The sequence below is a fragment of the Atractosteus spatula genome, chromosome 2 (genome assembly GCF_055471065.1).
Source record: "Atractosteus spatula isolate fAtrSpa1 chromosome 2, fAtrSpa1.hap1, whole genome shotgun sequence".
NCBI classification, from domain to species: domain Eukaryota; kingdom Metazoa; phylum Chordata; class Actinopteri; order Semionotiformes; family Lepisosteidae; genus Atractosteus; species Atractosteus spatula.
In genome coordinates this window covers 995,626-1,001,625 of record NC_142707.1, presented here as the reverse complement: position 1 = coordinate 1,001,625, position 6,000 = coordinate 995,626, and positions in this window count along the sequence as shown.

The following is a 6,000-nucleotide window of genomic DNA, read 5'->3' as shown; positions in this document are numbered from 1 at the left end:
GGGGAACTTCAAGGTTCGCCTCTGATCCCAGGCTGCGCCGTCTCCCAGCTGGAGGCCTCAGGCGCCCCTTCACCGACGGCCGTCTGAAACCGCCGCACCCCGAGCTTCGCCCCACCCGCACACCCGCGACCCCCGACCCCCCCCACGGCAGCTGGGCAGCCCGCTCCGACCGCCCCATCACGCTCCCCCGGCAGGCGCGGAAATTGTCTAGAAATATTGCGTTTGGAAATTAGTATACAGAAATGTGTCAACACTCAGCACATTCATCCTCCTGAACACTGAGGCTGCTAAGAACACCTACTCTGACTAATCTTGGGTTACGACTTTCCATCGATATTTCCTATTACATTATAGAAGTGAGCACAATTCTTGACGATGCAAATATTAATAACCCAGGCGGGGTGACTGTGCTAAAACCAGCACTGTACTGCTACAATAAAGCCCTGAGACAAACAGAAAACCGCAAGCTGAAGATCTGGGGAAAAACATCTCGCAAGAAGCTTCTCCCTGCTGAGCCTGCAGGAGGCTGCCGGCGCTGTGCTGGGCTGCGCCACTCGGCTGCTTGTCTGGAACCCGGGACAGAGGTGTGTACTGGCCCCCTGCTGTCAAGGGGTTGGGGCGGGAGACCTGCAGTGGGAGCAGTGGGAGAAGAGTCAGCCCCCGCTGAGCGCAGCTGTGAGTGTGGAGAGTCTCGGCCCGCCTCCTGTGCCCAGCTCGCCCAGCCCGCCTGCCAGTCTGGACCGCAGTGACTGCAGCCCAGCGGCTCTCTCACGCCCCGGTTCAGCCACACGGGCCGGGCCCTGGGTCGCGCCCCCTGCGCTGCTCCTGCGACAGGGGCCCGCGGGGAGCCCATCCGGCACCGCCGAGCGCCGGCCCGCAGAGACGAGACGGCGCCGGCGCCATGCCCCCCCCCCACCAGGGCACCGGGCCTGCGGCAAGGAGGGTGCCCAGGGCACAGCGGGGCGGGAAACGGAATCGCGTGCGTCGACTTCCGGAACCTCTGCCGGCTCGGAGCGCGTGGCGGCAGCCATGGTGCCCCCCGGAGCCCGGACGCCATCCGCCCCACATGGGGAATCTGAAAAAAACCATTACGCCGCGGGAAAGTCCGCGGCCGCGCGAGATGACGCGGCTGTGCTCGGGCTAGGACACCGTGTGTGTTTTTCTTGGTACATGGCATGTCGGCTTCGAGCATTATTTTTAGCAAAAAACACTCCAATCTGTTCTTTTTGTGGTTGACAAAGGTCAATCTGCTACCGTTGTGTGAAGAAAAACATTTTCAAAAAAGCGCCCCTTTGCCTCGCTCCAGGAAGCGTTTGGGTTAAGCTTCTTGATTTCCTTTTTCAAAAAACCTGATAAACACCAATTTTTTTTTTCCTTCGTGTGTGTTTTATTACCGTGAAGTGACAAGAACAGCCGCGCGCTCGTGTTCACAGGAATCAGAGGCTCTCGTCACCGCGGCGCAGCGAGACACAGACGCCGGCCCGGTTCCGCCCGGCCCAGCGCACAGAGAGCCCGCTAGCCGGAGGAAGGGCCCTGCTGCGAGCCGTGAAAGCTGGCTGTAGAGATCTCCCACCACAGCTCCCCGGCGACTGACCGCAGGCCCACGCGCGCTGCAGCCGGGCCTGGGACCGCCAGCCCTGCGTGACCCCGATCACCGACCACGTCAGGTGCTCAGCAGAGCTGACTAACCTTGCAGTACAGCATGTTCGAAAGGAGAGAGGGCCGGTCGCTCCGTGTGGATCGATCGCTTGGCCAGGAGCAGGGACGATCTCCCGCCTCCACAGGCGCAGTGCGAGCCCTAGACAAAGAGAAGCACACAGCCTTCACAGCTGAGGAAGGACAGGGAGGGCTGCACTCAACCCCACGTACGCCTGCATGAAGACGAAGATGCAGCGCAGGACTCTCCTTGCTCATCCCTGTCGCACACCAGCACTGTATGGCGTGATCATGAAGACCCGGGCTGGGTCTCCGTCTCTGTCCCGGGCTGGGTCTCCGTCTCTGTGCCGGGCTGTGTCCAGTAGGACACCGGTCCGCAGAGAGTTTGGGACGAGCGTGCAGGGCCCTGCGCCTCACAGCGCTGGCGATGCGCTGCAGGCATCTGGGTTAGTTCACCCGTCTCTCTCCCAGTCAGGAAATGTCAACTTGTGAGCTGCGGACTTTCTGACAGTAGTTCATCACACACAAGATCTTTTTTCAATCTTTTTTCAGTCTTTGTCATCGACATTTCGAGTCTCTTGGCTTTTTACTCCATTGTACCTATTTTACGCGGTGAGAGGTTCGTATCTGATCTACAGCTAGGTGTGTCACAAAAATCCCTAAATATCTAGACAGGCATTTCAAGCATGTATTGAAATATTGGGGCTTTGGGAAATCCCTGGTTAAATATTTAGGGATAAGGAGAAATTGTACTATATCTACAAGTCCCTCTGAAAAGCAAATCGGCCACCAGCTGGAAAAAGCGCCATTTTGAAGAAGTGATCGTTCTGCTGCGTACAGCCCTTACTGGCTTCACACTTGCTGTAGATCAGACTCTGAGAACTACCCACCTCATCGAGCAGGAACTAAGTCACATTTTCATTAGAGTAGAAATGGATGTCTTGGCACGTCATTGTGATGCAGTAGTAGGTGCGATGGAATTAGAATAACCACCAGAACCAGTCGCGTTACTGACACAGTTCCAATCATCACACACACGGACCTTGTTTTTCATGCTATTACCAAGTATTCTGTGGCGATGCCATTGACCCGAGAGGCTTGATACTTGACTTACAGTAGTTACCTTTAAGTGAATGCATAGACAACCGTTAGTCACTTCTAAATAAAGACATACAGGTCATTTCGGTGAAACAGAAAACAGGAAAAGGAGAATTGTACTTGTGTTCATGTGTAAGTGCACATGTCCACTGTTCATGCTGTCTCAGCACACACACACTTGCAGACACAGTAATACAGATTCATATCTGCTGTATATAAGCAGATACCTACAGTACATGTGCGACGTGCCCACACTAGACTCTTCAAAGCGAATTCCCTGAGCCGTTTTTCAGCTCTGAAGCCGAGCTGTACAGAAATCGCAACAAGAGTTTTAATCTTCATTTTACAGCGATGACCCTGTATAGCCAGTCTGTTCTACGTGAACCGGTTCATTAACGCCAGCGCGACAAGTATCTTAGCAAGGCCCGAGGTGGAGAGAGCGGTTTGAAAAGCAGTTGCTCGGGGTGAACTAGACACACTTCGACACAGAAGCGCCGCTGTCAGGCCGCCGCCGGCCAGCGCCGGGGCCGCCCGGCATTGCTGTACCGCACTAACCTTTTCGGAGTCCGCGATGCAGCGCTGGGGACTTTTCCCGGTGAAGTCACCAGCTCTTATAGTACAGTAAGATACAGTGTGGCCTTTCGAAGGTACACACCAAAAAAAGAAACTGTGGTATCTTTGGTATCAGTTAGTCAAAACAAACGGAAGGCTTTGTAAAAACAGTAGAAGAAAAAAACACAAAACCAACTATTTATAACCGTCTCGCCCTTACCCCCGGTCTCAGATGACTGAGTGTACCGGACAGAATTGTACCGGATCAGAAAGGGACTCTGCGCTCATGCGGGGGCCGGTGCCGGGTCAGTGCCAGGCGGTGTCGGGCAGCCCTGCCGGTCCACACAGCTGCCCCCCGGCCCGACCGCCTGCGTCAGGCCCTGCACCGCGTGCCAGGCCCACCGGGCGCCACTCGAGCTCTGCTGCAGTTCGCTGTCGAGGCCCCGCGTGCGATAGCGCTCACTTTAGCTCGTGGGCTCGTCACACTTGCCGGAAGCTGTGGGGGGGCTGTGGGGTGTCTCTGGGCGGGAGGGGGGTGAGAGAGCGGGATGGCCACCTCGGCTTCCTGCCTCTCCTGAACGATGGAGCGCGAGGGGGGTGCGGCATCGGGGCACGCGCATGGGAGCCCCCCACGGGGCCGCCGAGCACGAGGGGGGTACCCCGGTTCCCTCGGGAGTGCGCGTCTGGCGGGGACACCCCAGCCGTCCGACAGAGCACGACGCGCGGCTGGAGAGGACGGTTAGAGGACTTACTCCAGATCAGCAGAAATGAAAAGTCAAGACCGACGATGATTCAGGTACAACAGAGGGTGAATCACTGAAAATTGAAATTGATTAACGTCAGGTGCCTCATTCACCGATATTCGCTGCAGTTTTTTTTCTCTTGCTAATCGTGCCGTTTCATGTAACACCCTTTGGCAGTATATGATTCACTCTTGTTTTGAGAGAAAAGGTGCAACACTCACAAAAAAGACTTCCCAAAAGTCAAAAGAAAGACTTTAAAGACTTTCGCAGTTGCATCACAGGTCGAGCAACGCCCGCTCGTGAGTCTGCTCGGATGCAGACGGCGGATCACGCGCTGGTCGTCTCGGCCGCCGAACCCCGACCGGCGCGCGGCGCGGAAAACACACACAAACCCGGACTGGGCGGAAACTGGGGCTTCGTGTCTTTTTTTCATTTCAAATAAAATCATTTTATTTGTCGAACAAATTAAAAGCCCAGTGTTTGCTCCGCGTCTCTTATTCGTGACAAACTGACGCTCACGGGGCACATTTAACAACTGTGCATTAAAAGTACATTTCCGAAAGATGCAAACATCTGCAAATATTACAACCGATCGTATGCTCCTCACGGGAACACTGCATATCCGAAGAGGAGTACACGTCTGAATTAAAGTTAACCTTAAATGATGTATCCTGTTAATCATTTTATTTTTAAGAAGCTGTTGAAAATGCTGCAATATATATTTTTAGAAATATCTATATTTGGGACAGTGAAGTTTAATATAAGAGATGACCCACTCCAGCCTGTTGCTCCAGAGCTGAAGGCCGTAAAAGCCAGCGCTACTGAGCTGTTGCATGTTCAAGCTCTCCCCCTCACTCCGCTCTCCGCTCTGAAAGCTCTCCCTCCTCCTGCCAGCGCGACAGGATGCGTTTCCCCTCGCTCGGCTGGTACAGCCCCTGTTCCCTCGCCACTCTCTTCTCACGACTTGTTTCTCTCAAACGTTAAAAAACCCTTCTCAAGCAGAAACTCCTCTTCCAAACAGCGCCTGGTAGCGCTCTCTGCAGCCTCGCTCGGGCTGCGTCAATGAAACACGCGCCGGCAAGATTCTCGCCAACCTCCTCACGCGTGGAAAACCATCACAGAAATCGCCCTGTCCGAGTGATCCCGTGGACGCGTCTGTGGGAAACGTTCGGAAGAATTTGAAAATCAATTCTTTTTTTTTCCCCAAGGAATAAAATTTAGCAATTAGCAATTAGCAGTTTTTATTCCACAGATGTTTTTGTGCGGGGAAACTTACAAAAACGCAAGTGTGTCACTTGCGCGTGGAAGGTAATTTCACAAGGGTGTAACACCGTCCCGAGACGCTTCCACGCCTGGTTCAACTACTGTTTGAGAAATGCAATGGCACTGGCCAAAGTCATACACAGGCCAGAAAGACTTTCTTCACTGACCAACTTCAGCTCCATCACTGACCGTCCATAACAGAAACTGCGCAATTCATAGTGCTGAGCGCTTCAAGCCAAGCTACAAGCGTGAAAACGTGCTTTGCCCTTCGACGTGTGAAAGAACAGTTGTTGTCTTCCACGTGATTAAGAGCTGAACTTTTTAGATCACCTTGATGAACGCCAAGAAACTCATTTTCCTAACTGACGTGTCTGCATATCAGTCATAAACCTGCAAGTACTGAGAGCATGCTGCAGCTAATGACTGAACAACCACGCTCAACAGACCCAGTCTACCCACACAGCTCTCGCCAGTCCATACTATGTATTCACAGCGGTCCGCTTTAAAACACTTTTACAATTGGGTGTGATTGCCTCTGTTCTGAGAAGCAGCAATATTGGTTCTGGTGACAGAATTAATTACCGATCAACACTGCTGCTGCATAGAGATTAGAAGCAGTCAAGCATCAACACTTTACTCAAAACCTCCACCAGCGTTTTCTACTGTTAGAACAAACGGGCCTGTTTAT